Genomic DNA, 17099 nt, shown 5'->3' with positions numbered 1-17099 from the left:
ATGTTTGGGTTATAAAACAAAACTGTGTTTTGCTAAAGGCGGACCCTATCCAAAAACATATGTAATGTTATAGCAAACACGGAAAAAAAGAGCTTCAATACCAAGATGATTAATTGGTATAAAGAATGTTTTTTCCAAACTTTCTGAAATTCTGCTATCAAGACACTGCTTTTGTTCAATTACTTTATTTATGACTGAAGGTTTCTAAAACTGAAGGCACTCGTCCGTGCTCTGCACTGCAATCAAGCTCTGGCAACGTCGTTCTCTGTTCATTGGCTGACTGTGTTTTGTGATGTCAGATGCGCAGAACAAACCTAAACTCGGCTTCCATCATAAATGGTACTTTAGTAATAGGAAGTATCTTCACATACATGCCTTTACAATTACCCCGTATTTGTAGATTTTTGTTTTGTTGACATTCACCTTTTATATGAGATATTTACTGATAGCTTTGTTTGCAATAATTTTACAGCCCAATTGTTTCTATAAACTGAAAATAAGTAATCTGCAGAAAAATACCTATCTTTTGTGTTAACAGGGACCTGAAGCACAACCATCAAAATGTTAGATGTCTGTCCAGCTCCGAGAGCTGATGTGCCCACAGAGAATCTAAAAACATCTGATTATTACAGAACACTGCACATACCACCTCGTTTCGATAATCCATGTAAGTTACATAATTTTCTGCTCCTTTTTCTGCAAATTCTATTTAAATTATTTACAATGTGTGCATGCTATTAAAATACTGATCTAACATTTCCCCTAGCCCTGTTGTCAGTGCAAAAATTTCCTGATTTGAGCCATTTATTGCACATAATTTGTGGTTGGGAAATATTGTGCTAACAAGGAGAGGTCCCCAGCAGAGGGATCGACTTGTAGAAACCATCTATATGGTAATTTAGATTGAGGTCCCAAGTTTTACTACACCCTGCAGCCATTTCCCAGTGGACTCTTGTTTATGAGTAATCAAAGGGAAAAAAATCCTCGTAATTTTGCTGGGTACTCCAAAACTTTAAAAAATTGATGGCGAAAAGACTGTTTGCATAGAATAATAGTAGTAGTTCCTACTTCATATGCAGGAGGTTGTAGGTTTGAATCTCATCAAGGGCTTTGAAATTTTTCATTTGTAAATCTTTATTGAAATTACTTTGATCATTATTTTTCTTCAGTCAATTGGTTTAAATGCAATTTTTTAAATTTCTATTATTTTTCACATCATTTTAATCACTGTATTAACTTTTTCAAATCCTCTTATTTTGTGTTTTTATAATTATTTTTCATTTGGAATTTTTGTGCATGTGATTTTAATAATTTCCATTTATTAACATCAGTTTCATCTCTCCATTTCATTATCTTATATTTTTGTCCATATTATTACATTTATTATTTCTATTTCTCTTTTTGCTTGAATTTTGTTTTACTTATAATACCTTTTTCACTTAAATTTTCACTTACATTATTTTGCCCATTGTGCAGTAAGAATTTATGTTTATATGATGATTACCAACCAAGGAAATGTACATACTATAATGAAAATTACATTTTTGACACTATTGCACAAGTAAATAGATTATTTTGTTATTTGTTTTTAAATCAGTAGATTGGTGCAGTCCTGGATGGAATAACAACAATATGGGAAGGGTAGATTGCTACTCAGCACGTAGAGGAGGCATTGAGTCATGGACAGGTACAATGAGAAAGAACACGAGAAACAGTTTTAGCTTTTGGGTCCAGTCCTTCTTCAGAAGTAGAACTCTCACACATTCACAAAACAACTTGCACATGCATGGCCACTGTTACTGGCTGCTAAGGCTCAACTGCTTCTGATGTGAGTAGCAATCTAGCTGGGGTGGGTAGTGGAGCAGGCATGGGGCAGAGAGGAAGAGACGTAGCCATGTAGTGGTGGGGGAAGATACTAGTGCTGCCCATGGAAGTGTGCAGAGACATTATGGGGTAGCATTGAGCGGCTGTATTCAGGAGGGGTGGGGAGCAATAATAGGGAGGGGTGGGGAGCAATAATAGGGAGTAGGTAAGAGGAAAGGCTTGTAGAAGTGTTGGTGGGAGAGAAGATGTGCATGTACTGGAGTGAGAGCAGGGAAAGCAATAGGCACGTGAAGTACAACATGTTTGCTCAGCAGCAGGATGGTCCAGTCACCCCTTAGCCACAGTGCGGCAGTGGCCATTCATGTGGACAGATGACTTGTTAGTTGTCATGCTCACGTAGATTGCAGAAAAGTGGTTGCAGTTAAGTATGTAGATCAGAGGCTGCCTTCACAGGTGGCCTTGCCATTAATGGGGTAGATGATGCTAGTGGCACGACTGGAGTGGGAGGATGTGTGGGGAAGTCTTGCATCTGGGTATATTCCAGGAATATGAGCCATGAGGCAAGGGATTGAGAGCAGGGGTGGAGGAGGGACGGACAAGGATATTACACAGTGGAATACCACTATGGGAGTGTTAGGGAGGATAGTGGGGATAATATTTCTCATTTCAGGGCAGGATGAGAGATAGTAAAATACTGTATTTACATGGAGACAAAACTGGTTTTTGTTAACTGATTTCTCAATAAGGGTTTTAGTTGTCATGTAAACACCAGTGGCAACTGATCAGAGGAAGCAAGGGAGGCTGGGCTTCCTCACTTTTCTCTATTGGAGGTAGTTGTAGTCGTGGCAATAATTAATTTTATTATAAACCATTATTCACTTTTTTCTGTGATTGCAAAAGATGTTACCTTGTGATATTTCTTCTAAACTGCCAATGCTATGGAGTAAGACAAAGCATGAAAGCTTAAAGCTAACCTAAAGCAGACAGAGGCGTGAAGCATATGACAATGAGGCCAGTCTCATGCCAGGCCACCAGTAACTGCTCAGTTGCCATGGTAACCATTACATGACTATTAGGAACAGAAAGGGATGTACAGGCTGCCTGAACCATGCTGCCATCACTTCTTTGCTATTACTATTACTATTACTATTACTATGGTGCTACTGCCTCTCTGGGTTTCCTTTATGTTAATTGTCACATGTGCCGTGAATATGGATAAAGCCCAACCTTGTACAAGTGCTGATGTAACACGTTCAAGTGAGAATATCATTACTTCCTTGCAGAAGCATTTATTTTCAAGGAGATGTGAAACTGGACAACATGAAATTTTAAGGAAAGGCCGTACATGACCAAAATTATATCTGCTTCAAAAAGATAATTCAAAACACATGCATTCCAAACTTCATGCTGTGAGCAGCACAAGTGATTATGTACTAGTCCTAGAAAAGGAAAATTATTCTGCTGCCCATGTTTGCTCTTACGTACAAGAAAGATTGTATGGTCCGCTGAAGCTTTCAACAAATCTGAAGCATTGGATTAGTGGTTTAGCATAGAATGCTTCTTCTAAAGACCATCTGACTAGTTTTATTTTTTACGAGAACTATCCAAACATGTGTTTAGTTTTCAGAGCTACTTAAGGAACATTGCAAACTGATGAAAAACAGATGCACTGAAGAAGTGAAAGCAAACAGAATCATGAAAGGTCTAATTGACATCACGAGTCTTCTGTGTAAAGAAGAGCTACTTTCAGAGGTCATGATGAGACAGAAGATTACCTGAACCCAGGAATTTCAGAGCCATTGTTCAATATGTGCTAAACAGAATACAAGATTTGAAAGTACATTGGAAAAAATGGGCTGTTTTTGGGATTTTCAAAAACTATATAGAACAAATTTATTGAGTGTGCAAATGAGTCAGTTTCAGCATGTACTGTACTTCCTCGATTCACCGCCATTATTTCATACGGGATGCTCTACCTGTGCTGCTAGAACATGTGTCTTTACAAGTACGACACAACATGTGGTTTGTGCACGATGGAGCTTCTGCACATTTCAGTCGAAGTGTTCGTACACTTCTCAACAACAGATTCGGTGACCGATGGATTGGTAGAGGTGGACCAATTCCATGGCCTCCACACTCTCCTGACCTCAACCCTCTTGACTTTCATTTATGGGGGCATTTGAAAGCTCTTGTCTACACAACCCCAGTGCCAAATGTAGAGACTCTTCATGCTCGTATTGTGGACGGCTGTGATACAATACGCCTTTCTCCAGGGCTACATCAGTGCATCAGGGATTCCATGCGACGGAAGGTGGACGCATGTATCCTTGCTAACGGAGGACATTTTGAACATTTCCTGTAACAATGTGTTTGAAATCACACTGGTACGTTCTGTTGCTGTGTGTTTCCATTTCATGATTAATGTGATTTGTAGAGAAGTAATAACATGAGCTCTAACATGGAAAGTAAGTGTTTCTGGACACATGTCCACATAACATATTTTCTTTATTTGTGTGTGAGGAATGTTTCCTGGAAGTTTGGCCGTCCTTTTTTGTAACACCCTGTATACTGTATTTAAGTCTGATAGAGCCTCATTTTATTTTCATGATGTTACCCAAGCTACTTTATTCACTGTGCTGAGTGGTGTGTTTAAGAATTATGATATGAGGAACAAACTGCTGGCCCAAACCTATGATGGTGCTTCTGTTCTAGCTAAAAAATTAAATGACCTGCAAGGTAAGGTTCATGAAATTGCCTCCCAAGCCTTTTTTTTACTCACTGTTTTGCACAACATTTAAGCTTAGTTTTGCATCAGAGCCTGTTCTTGTATAAAACCAGATTTTTCTCCCGGAGCTTCAGGGTACTTTTTGCTTTCTTCCACCAGTCTTCCAGGCACACAACAATTCTCAACAGTATTGTTGGTAAACACATTCCTTTGATGGAATTGTAATGCCAGAATAATATCTGCCATTCACAACTTTTTAAATTGTATGAAATGCCTGACTAATTTGCAACTAGAAACTCCCATGAATAGAGGTGAAATGATGTATAATACAATGTCAATTCATTGATGTCAAAATACAAACAGGTGTACTTCAGGGTATTGGATAATATTGTAATTCAAGTGAAAACATGGTTTTCACATTGCGATAAGATTTTCTCATTCTGATAAACCACCCCAGTAGCAATGCTGAGGCACACAGTGTGACAATGTCATCGAAAGATTTGGAAAGAAGAAGGATCATTCAGTTAACTTGTTTCACAATTAACAATGCTCAAACACCCAGTCTACCTGTTCTTTTGTAAATAAAAGTGAGTGTCATTATCATAATAACAATAATAATAATAATAATAATTATTATTATTATTATTATTATTATTATTGTTGTTGTTGTTGTTGTTATTGTTATTGTTGTTGTTGTTGTTGTTAGCAGCAGTAGTAGTGGTAGTTGTCATTGTCGTTTTAATAGTAGTGGTGATGGTGTTGATTGTGGTGAGAGTGGTCGTGGTCATTGTCTTTAGGAACACTGAGTATACGTACATGAAAAGCCCCCCCCCCCCCCCCCCCCTCCTAGAATTTAGGCCCATGATCCATCACTGGTAAACACTCCAAAATCAGTTCTGAAAATCCAGCTCTAGCTGCCAGTTTTCCACTCCCACTATCAATTTTCACTGTTATGTGAACACACAACCATTTTTTAAGTGTGCTTCAGTTATCAGGTTACATCTTGTAGATAAAAATATTGGCTAATATGGATGGAGGGTTTTTGTGCAATGAAGGAAAAGTAGAAATCTGAGACTGAACATGAAGCTGTCTATCTCTAATATATAACTGAAGAGACTTACTAAATCAGAAACTGTAACAGGTGCTTTACAGATGCCATATTTGACTGAGCTAGAAAATTCACTTAATTCCGAAACATGTAAACATGACTGCGAATACATTTTCTGAAATTCTGCTTTTGTCTTTCGGAAGATGTGTCACATGTAAACATAGTGATCAATGAGAGTGTTATTCAGTTGCTCTAGATCTGCATGTTACTGAGCTATGAGAGAAGTGCCTGTTTGTGGTCAGACTATAGGTAGGTGGAGGGATGGTAGATGACTGATGAGAAAAGGCATGGGAGATCTGTTTCTGGACAATGTTGGGAGGATAATTTCAGTCTGTGAAGACCTCCGTGATACCATAGCCATTTTTTAAGATAGACTGTTGATCAGAACAGATGCAATGGTCACATATGGGTAGGCTGCATGGAAGAGGCTTCTTGGTGTGGAGTGTGTGGCACCTGTTAAAGTGGGGCTATTGTAAGTGATTGGCAGATCTGATGTGGACAGGGATACTAATTTAGTCACCCTTGAGGTTGAGGCCAACATCAAGGGCAATGGCTTGTTGGGCTGAAGAGGACAACATGAAGCAAATGTGAGAGAAAGAGTTGAGGTTCCAGAGGAATGTGGATAGGGTGTCCTCACCCTTGGTCATAATCATGAAGATGTCAATGAATCTGAACCATGCAATGGTTTGGGGTTCTGGATGATTAGGAAGGGTTTTTCTAGATGGACCATGAATAGGTTTGCATAGGATGGTGCCATGGGAGTGCCTATTGCCATAACAAGGATTTGTTTATAGGCGATAACTTCAAATGAGAAGTAATTATTAGTGAGCATATAATTGGTCTTGGTGACCAGGAAGGAGCTAGTTGAATTGGTGTCAGTCAGGCACTGGGAAAGGTAGTGTTCAGGCGTGGCAAAGCCATGGGCATTGGGGGTGTTAGTGTAGAGGGAGATAGAATCGATAGTGATGAGCAGGGTGCCAAGTGATAAAGGAACAGAACTTTGGAAGAAATGGTTCTGTCTTTTTTTTTTATATAGGAAGCTGGGTTATGAATAATGGGTGGAAAGTGTTGGTCCACAAGTGCCGAGATTCTCTCTGTGAGGTCTCAGTAAACAAGCACAATAGGTGTCTGGGGAAGTTGTGTTTATGATATTTAGGAAAATGTAGAGGTAGGAGTGTGGGGAGTGATGGAGGCGAGGGGAGAAGTAGACTCAGGGAATAGTTCTGAGGTGAACCTAAGGATCTGAGGAGGGACTGGATATCCTGGTGGACTTCTGGAATGGTGTTACTTTGGCATAGCTTGAAGGTGGATGTATCTGACAAGTGAGACGAAGTCCTTCCACCAGGTAATTTGTGCAGTTCGTAACCACACTGGTGAGGACTTTGTCAGCAAGTAGGATTATAAGATAAGGATTTGTGTGTAGGTGGTGGATTGCAGTTCTTACTGTGGATGTGAGGTTATTTTTCCTGTTGAGGGATTGGAGAAATGATGGTGCACCAAGGTTCGAGGTTAGGGAATTCTGGAAAGTTAACAGGAGGTGATTTGGGGCTAGTGGGTGTGGACTGAGGATTAACGTGAGTCAGGTAGGGCTCAGTATTTGTCTTGGATTGAATCTGATTGGTAGGTTTACTTATGACAAAGTATTTCCACTGTACGGACTAAGAGAAGGAGAGAAGTCTTTAACCCAGTCTCGTATTTATGAGCTGGCAAGGTACATCCATCTCATTAAGCTTATAAATATGTTGTGTATTGTAAGACATGAAATCTTCCATTGCATCAAGGTAGTGTGGGAAGCTTTTGAGAAACATTTAGTGGTATTCAGCTTGTGCAGGTAAATCTGAAGAATATATGAGTGCTGACCTGTTGCTTTGAGATGTGAACACTGAATGAATTAATGGAAAGAAAACTCAGAAAATCCCAAAGATGTATGGTAATCACCATAATAGGCTTTTAAAGAAAGAAAAAAAGAAAAGATAGACACCCTTTAAAGTGGCATAAGGCTGTTTCATTGAGTAAGATGGTCTGAAGGAGAAGCTCAAGCATCAAATATATTGTCACTTCACCCATCTGTCTGAGAAAGAGATGCAACCACACAGATTCAAAGTTAAATGTTACACTTCTCTCCTACTGCCTGGGCACATGTCTCGTAACCAGAGACTATAGTCAAGAAACACCTACCTTCAGTATTTAGTTTATTCACCATTGACTGCCTTCAACAAAACAGGTTTGAACATTGCATAAATAATCAACAACAATTTTTACAGTGCAGTTTATACAATTAAATCCCCCATCTTTTAGAAACATCCTTAAAGAGTGATAGTTATTTCAATTAATAGTTCTGCTATCTTGTAAAATGACTGTTTGAGTAACCAGTCATTTATCTTAACTTTGAAAATATTATAGGTCAGTGCTCAAGCAGATATTGCAAGCTTATTAAAAAGTTTTAAGTGCATTATTTTTCGTGAGTTTGTCATCTTTGTGAGTCTGTGACTCAGCATATCGAGGTTCAGTTTGCATCTGGTATGGTGAGGGCGTATAGTCTCTGTGGTGTTGAAATCTTTTTAAGTTGGTTTTGACGTATATATATAGGTTAACAAGAATTAATATCTGGAGCTTGATAAAGAAGGGACAGCAGTACTCCTTAGGCTTAACTTTGCTCCTTATTCTGATTTTTTTTCTTTTCAATTTTCAGAATTCATTGGCATGACAAGAATGTTTTCTTAATAGTATGCCATAGAAAATCTGTGATTGTAATTGGCCAACATATGCCACCTTCAGGCATATCTCAGTGACTGTATCTGTCAGTTTCCACATGAGATAGTATACTCTTGCTATTCTCTTGCAGAAATGGCTAAAATAACATTATTTAATTTGGAATCAACATGAAAGCCTAAAAATAGTACTGATTTACTTTCCTCGGCTGTAGCTAAACCCAGAATTAGTTTCTGTGTTTTATCAGGATTGCATAGGAGTTCATTGGAAGAAAACATTCATTGCCATTTCTGATTTTCCTGTACCGCCTGATGCTGTTCTGTCATGTCGTGGTGTGTAGTGAGCAGTGTCATGTCATTTTTTAATTATATAGTTAGAGAACCAATAACAGTCCATACTTCGGGAATTTGAAAACATTGACGCAACTTTCATAATATCCATATTTTTGGTTTGAATTTGAAAACATTGACACAACTTTCATAATATCCATCTTTTTGGTTTGCAGTTCTTTGTATTGGCCGTCTTTACAGTTAAAATTTTTTGATGTGAAGCCCGCCAGTTGTGCAAAACACCATTTTTCTCAGTACCCAAACATGTTTCAGCACCACTGTGCCATCATCAATGGGTTTTCATTTTTATTTTTTCTGCAATGTGAACATTTTTGTTAAAGGATTATAAAATTATGTGCATTTTTAGTTCAAACAACAGATCATTTCTTTTTGTAAATACCTTTACATTTGGTGTCCATGAATTTTCTGGATCAATTTTGCATTAATTACTACAGGTAGCTTGTCACCATTGTTTTGCATAACTGGCCGACCTCACATCCAAAAAATTTCATAATATCATTAGGTGGTGACAACATTCGATTGGAATGCATACCGGTACCTTTTAATAGGGCTCAGCACCAAGAAGATCTGAAGCACAGGTGTCATTTTGCTTGATTTTGTCTTTCAACTCACACACCGAGGCTAGAAAGTAATCATTTGCTTTTTCTGGGTCCAGCACCTCATCTTGTATGTGGGTTTGCAACTTTTCTTGATTGATGTCCCATGCTGTTTTGCATTTGTTGGGAGCACCTTTTATGTAAAGTTCACATGCAAGTTTTTTAGCAAGGGTCAGTTTGTCTTTATAGTTCCTTTTACATTGTAAATAAGTTCTATAAGAAGTGTCAACCGGCTGAAGCCCTTGTTTTTATGTATTCTGTATTGTCTGAGCATCTCTTCCCTATTAGGAGCCAGCTCATCTGTATACCATTTCAGCCGTTTCTTTTTCTCCTTATGCTTAGAGTTATTTTCTATTCATGGTGAACAGGAGTTTCTCAAAGAAATATATACTCCAGCAGGAGGAGACAAAAACACACCTTTAGTGGAGAAAACTACACACAAACCATGTGGTTAGAGCTGTCAGATATTTGCTCTTCGACTACATTGAAGACTGGATGGCTTGTAAAGCTCTGAATAGTTTAATGTGGGGATTGAAAACTTGAAAGCATTAAAAATTTGGTTCTCTTCCTAGCGTTCTTATAAATAGTTAAACAAATGTAAGCATGATGCATGGAAAAAAAAGGAGAGATAATTAGTTTCAACTCTCATAGAAAGTGTAGACTCTAATGTTTACATTTCTATTCTCCAAGTAGAAGAAGCATTGCTAATGACACTAATCATTCAGATATAGCCTGGAGTGGATGCTGACATGACTCAGTCATATATAATTACGTATTGGTATGAATCAATTCTTGTCACTTCTGGGAATCACATAGTGTCTGATTACTGCCTGAAGTTCAGAACAAATGTTTTGGTTTTCACCTGAAATTCCTTTAATTACATTTGAATGTTGCTGAGTACAAATGAATATTAAACTGCTTTCCTGATTTAAGTTTCTGTTGCCTAATTCATAATGCCACCCAAGATATTTTAATCATTAAGACTCCAGTGGATCATTTTTTCACATAGATTTTTTACCTGTTTTATTTTTACTAGAACAAGATTTTCTCCTTAACCACCTGTACCCACTAACTTTTTGACAAAATAACGTCATCAAACTGAACATTAATGAGGAAAGAAACTGGCAAAGGAATTATATAAAGGATGGTGATACATAACTTATGTGTCACACAGAAAAACTGTTCGAAAATGACTAGATTATGAATCAGGCCCTTCTTTTATCAACTACTTACTCCGAACACTGTTTGATAATGGAAATGCCAAGATGGAAACAGAGCATAAAAGTTAGGGAAGGCAGTGGTGGATGGTGCATAGACACACTTAAGAGACAGAAAATAACTGTTTATAAGTGGCAGCCTAGACAGGCAGATGCATCAGGGAACAAGATTGGGTGACGGCAATGATGGTGGTGGTGAATATGTATGTTATAAGCATCTAATATGTGGCATTATGTCAGGGTAATAAGATAGGTTGATGGCAATGATGATGCATTGATAATTATGTCTGTTTTAAGCACATGACATCTCGGCCTTTAGTATCTTTAACCTTTTTGAAGATCTTTGAGTGTGGTTAAAAGAAATACATAAAAGTTTCAATGTGAATAAAAACATATCAGCTCCAATCTCTCTCTCTCTCTCTCTCTCTCTCTCTCTCTCTCTCTCTCTCTCTCTCTCACACTCTCTCTCTCTCAGTGCCAGCCAACATCAAAAGCCTTATTAATGAAATGCCAAAACTTTAGAGCAAATTGAAGGAATACCTCTTTTTTTTTGTATAAATGAGCATACTGATGTGCAATTATGTTACTGTTATGTCTGTTTACCTGTCCGAATGAATATAAATTCTAATGTTTTGTTGTAAAAATATACCATATTTATTTTCATGTATTGCTTTTATTTTGGGATCTCATTAGTGTATGTGTAAGTAGTAAGTACAAACTGTTACCTTTTGTCGTAAAATATACTGTTTCTGTTTTCATATACATGAAGAAGTTACTTCAGTCAATGTGAGTGCTAACATGAATAATTCATTTGCATATGTGTATATGTGTAATTATAAATTCTTATTTTGTTATACGAGGGGGCAGTCAAATGAAAACCAAATGCCCGCTACAATGAGACCATGGAGTGGTTCCACTGAAAAGTATTTGCCATAAGCATAAGACATTTATCCTGCTGGGCGATGAGACAGTCAATTCCTGTTTCATAGAACATGGTCGGCCGCTGACAATTTCCACAACCACACCCACTCTTGCACTTCTTTGTCTGGCTGAAACCAACATCCTTGTATGTCTTTCTTCAGGTGACCAAAGATGTGGAAATCGTACAGTGAAGGATATGATCTGTACAGAGAACGTTGCAGTGTTTCTCAAGTAAAATGCTAAAGCATAGTTTTCATCTAATTGGCAACATGGGGGCAGGCATTATCATACAACATGATGATTCCGTCCGACAGCATTCTCATAACCTGAGGGCAAATGGCAAAGCCAGCAATGGAAACATCCCACATCACCCCCACCAAAGAAATCAAGAGCTGGTCACTCAAGTTCCAGTAAGTTCATGATGACCACCTGCTCCAACTTCAGGGACTCTGCACTTGTCAAGTTCCTAAAGCATGCAACCACAATCAATGCTCAGCACTATGAAGACACTTTGCAGAAGCTGTGATGGACTGTAAAATCAAGATACCAAGGAATGCTATCAGATGGAATTATCCTGTAGGACTATAACGCTCCCCCCAACTCTGCCAGTCAAACGAAGGCTATGCTTTAGCAGATTGCTTTGGAAACACGGCAACATTGTCCATATAGCCCAGATTTTTCACCAAGTGATGTTCACATCTTTGGCGACCTTAAGAAAGACATGTGTGGATGTTGTTTCAGTCAGACGAGAAAGTGCAAGTGTGAGTGTGGTTGTGGATCCATCAGAGGCTGACCACATTCTGTGAAATAGAAATTGACTCTTTCATCTCCCTGTGGGCTAAATGTCTTAATACAAGTGGTGATTGTTTTTGAATGCAACAACTCCACTGTCTTGTTGTGGCGGGTGTTCAGTTTTCATTTGACTGCCCTGTATGTAATATACTGTTTGTACTTTACGCATTAAAATTTCAGGTGGTATGAGCTGTAACATGCATATACCATTTTTAGACTTCTGGATTCATTATTGTATATTTTTTGTAAATTTCCATTTTTTTAAAAAGGTGACTCATTTCTTTGCTAGCAACTCTACTACTGTTGCATCAGCTGGACAAAATAAGTAAAACTGAAATCCATGCAAAAACTTTTAATTAAGAAAGGAAAGATGCAATGAAAAATAATGCAGCTGGTATTGTCACTGGACTAATAAAGGATGAGCTAGTGGCTGTGCAACACACTAAAACCACCAACTTAAGACTATAGGGTGGAATCTGGATAATTCACAAAATTTTAAAACATAAACCACGCTTGTGTCATCATCTCATAAAATAGAGGACCAATCCTCATGTAAGTCCAGCTACCCCATCGACGTATAAAACCCACTTCAATAAAATGTGATGTATACGCTTTTGTTCAGCACAAACATCACTAATGGTTGGTCTTCCCAATGGAGCAAAAAATAAACACGGCTGAGGGAGCTGTGTTCTATAAGGAGCCAAGTGAGTAAGACCTCATCCAGCCTGTGTGACCAGGAGGAGGAATGCCACTGATGTATAGTTGGTTTCACAGCCTGTAGCTCGTTGTTCCCCAGCTCCAATCACTTTTCCTCCCATCGATCCACGACCTTCTACCAAAGCTCAACAGTGTGTTGAATAGTATATTTTTCAACTTTTTCACACCAAGAACCATCTGTGGCTGCTGTGAGCTTATTCATTTCTGTTTATCCCCTTGTGCCCAGGTACCCAGCAGAGTATCACACCTTTCCAAGCTGTGCAGCAAAGAAAAGCATCTTGGATATTCTGTACAATTTTTTCTGATGGGTACATTTGTTGAAAGGCCTACAAAGTGCTAAGGAAATCAGAGAAGATGAGCAATATGTTCTCTTAATGTCATATAGTCTTCTTCGGTGCCTTCCAAATTGTATACAGGTCATCATGGTAAACTGTGAACATACCTGGAAGGCAGATACTGAAGAAATAATAAGGAAAAACTATTTAGCAGCCAAGGGATTCGCCCAGTTTTGAGCCATATGTGTACAATTTTAAAATTGTTATGGTCATCTGATATATAATTAAATGTATGTCTAAAAATTACATTCAGAGTGCTTTCTTCTTTTCTTGTCAAGCACTTAACTAATTTCCACTATATCTAACTTCAATCTATACATATCCTTATTTAAAAAATTCTCCAAGCTACCTACCTGATTAAGTGCTCTAACATTCCACAGTCCAACCTATATAATACCAGTCTTCTTTCTCCTGATAATGACATGCAGCAAACTGGCCCCCACCCAATGATCTAGTGGGTGACTATCTTACCTATAAATATTCTACCCAAGAAGATGTCATTATCATTTAACTATAGAGAGCTGCAGGTCCTTGGCAAAAGTTACAGCCATAGTTTCCTCTTGCTTTCAGCTGTTCACAGCAAGGCCGTTTTGGGATGACCAGATAAGTCAATCTTCCAAACTGATGCTCCTAGCACTACTGAAAAGGTTGTTATCATCTTCAGAAACCATAGTCGGTTTGGTCACTCCCACAGATACCCTCCGGTACAGCTGCCTACATCATTGAGGTATCCGCCTTGTCATAGCAACTACAGACTTAACTCAGTATACGGGAGCCATGCAGAAGGTATGCACATACACTCCGTTTACCTGTCTTGTGGTAGCTGCTCATTGTTTTCTGGTGTTCAGTATGATGTGGACAGTTGCTGCATGTGACTGTAAGTCAGACTTTGTCACGTGTTAAGCGCAAAGATAGCTGCGACCATGGTTGTCCGATTGTGAATCCCGACGAGTATGAGAGGTATGAGATGTTATTTGTTTTCTGCAGGCAGAACATATTAGACCCTGTGATATTCAACCCAAGCTTTGTACCATTTATGGTGAAGTTGTAATAAATGCAAACGGTATCTGATAGTGGTGCATAATGTTTAAGAATAGGAGAACAGACATTAATGATGAAGAGAGATCAGGACGATCCCTCCATATCACATATATGTCGAAACAAAAGGTGGCTTGTATCATTCAAGAGAATCAATTATTCTTTATTAGCAACATGCATGAACAGTGTCAGGAAGTGTCTTATTCAGTTGTGTATGAAACTGTCACTCTGGACTTAGGGTACGACAAAATCTGTGTACATCGGATGCCATGCATGGTCACAGATGACCAGAAAGCTGTGAGAATGGGTGCTGCATTACATTCTTGGAGTATTAGGAAAGGGATGGCAACACATTCATTGACCAGATATTTACAGGAGATGAAACATGGGTTTCTCGTAATACCCCCACAACAAAGAGAAGTCTACGGAATGGCATCATCCTCAGTTGTCTTAGAAGCGACATATGTTCAAAAAAACTGCGTTAACTCAAAAATTGATGTTTTCTTTATGCTGAGACAGTGAACAGATCCTACTCATTGATTTCATGCCCTGCAATACAGCAGTCATTAGTAATGCGTGCTGTACTACCGTTGGATGTCATTGTCGGGCTGTCCACCGCTGAAAAGGCAAACTCTTGTGTGGAATTGTTCTGTTGCACAACAATGCACATCTGCATACTACCCACCAGACAGAAACAATGCTGTGTGAGAAATTTCAATGGGACATTTATGAGAAACGTTCCTAGTCTGGACCTGGCACCATCAGACTTTTTCCTGTTTCCAAACTGAAGGAGCACCTTACTGGTAAACACTTCACAAATGATGATGGCCTTAAGGATGCTGTCATGACCTGTTTGAATAGCCAGGCAGCCACATGGATGAAGATGGTATACACAAACTGGTGCCAAGGTGCAACAACTGCCTTAATGTGTGGAAAAGCAGACAAAGTATGTGCCAAAACGTGTATATTCAAATTCTGTATTATTATTAAAGAATATTTGGTATGGTGACATGCTCTTTACTTTCTGGGTGGCCCTCACATAAAGGCAGAGCACTTTTGGATTTTTCTCCAACAATATTGTTGTCTACAGAAAGTACTGCTGCTGGATGATTGGAAGGAAATGGAAAAGGGCTTGAACATAATTGCTACTTGTTGTAATGAGTAGTAGCTTTCTTTAAATGTGGATGCATACAAAATAAGATCCATGACAAAGAGAAAGAATGCGATAGTATCCAGTTACAAAATTTATGTTAAACTTCTGAAGCTATCACAGTGTTTAAATATTTAGGGATAACACTAAGAAGTGATATGAAAATGAAACAAACAATAAAATCAGTGTTAGTAATGGTGAATGGGAAGTGTTGTCCATCTGTAATGGAAACCACATGCAAGATGCTAGTTTGTCCAGTTCTAATTACAAATTAAATTGTACATAATGCCAGTATGAAAACATTCACAGCAAATATGTGTGATGTACAAGCCATGGAGGCAGAGAGATGTTGTTGTAAATTGTTTGAATGCAGTGATACAGAATTATTGTTTTCACACTAGGAATGAAAGACCTTAAGAGTGTACAAAATTCATACAATACTATAATTTTAGACACAAATTGTAAACATTTTATTGCAGATATAAATAATTCAAGTCCTTTTTTTATGATGAATACTGAAACATTCTTTCAATTAAAGAGGTGGCTGTCCTTCATAAATTGGACAATAATGACATGATTCATGATATTTTTCTGTCAGTGACAAATATTGATCATCTTCAATATGATGAAAATTAGAAATGTTGAAGAATTCCATTTGTTTCTTGCAAACAACAACATAAAATTTGTTTTCTTTGTAGTGATGGGTGACGCTATTGACGAATGTCGTGCAGAACTCTGATCTCTCAGAGCTTCTGTCACCCCTGTTTAATGTGGAAGTTGTTGGGCAGAAACACTGGTCACCCTGTTGAGCATGGAAATCACTCTCAGTCAACATTGTGACTCGAGATAGCTGAGTGCTGGGTTCCACACTTTACTGAAAGTGAAGTCACAGTTTGTGCTGATCATACCATCAACCATTCGTATTTCGACATCATCCTTTAGAATACAATCCCAAAATGATTAGATCTGTCTTAACACTTCCTGAGTTCATATTTCATTGAGTCCTGTATACAGCTATATGATATTTTGCACCTGCTGATTTTGTTGGTTGATTGAGTTCAGTATGTCTCCTGACTGCAGAGTCTATAGGCTGTATGCCTTAACACATTAGCATGGAATATGGTTGGTTTATCCTGACCCATGTCATCTTTTACCATACCTAATAGTGTATGAGTTTTAGGAGGTGGACATAAAACATGTTTAATGTTACATCGAGCCAAGATTCTTCCAATATTTTCTGATACTTTCTCAGTGAACAACACATACACCATTGTCTTATCCTCCTTGTTGTGTTCTATTTGCTGTACCTGTAACTTCTGCCTGAAAGCACATCATATTTGTCTCATGCAGTATCATCTTGAATATGTCCTTAATGTGGTTGAGAACCCGTGGTAGGCTTTATCTACCCAATATTTGCACAATACAGCAACTGACAATAGCAGCGTGCTGCTGAAAAGGCATCATGCCAATTAATATTATTAAAGAAAAGTGACCGAAACATAAAAATTGTTTAACAATAATTAAAATGTTCTCTGTGCAAAATTTTGCCTCCCAGCTTCCCCTTTCATCCCCTTCTTTTAGTCTTTGCTCTCCTTTACTTTTTCCTTTTCTTCC

Source organism: Schistocerca gregaria, chromosome 7 (genome assembly GCF_023897955.1).
Source record: "Schistocerca gregaria isolate iqSchGreg1 chromosome 7, iqSchGreg1.2, whole genome shotgun sequence".
Taxonomy (NCBI): domain Eukaryota; kingdom Metazoa; phylum Arthropoda; class Insecta; order Orthoptera; family Acrididae; genus Schistocerca; species Schistocerca gregaria.
Note: the sequence above shows the minus strand (reverse complement) of the source record.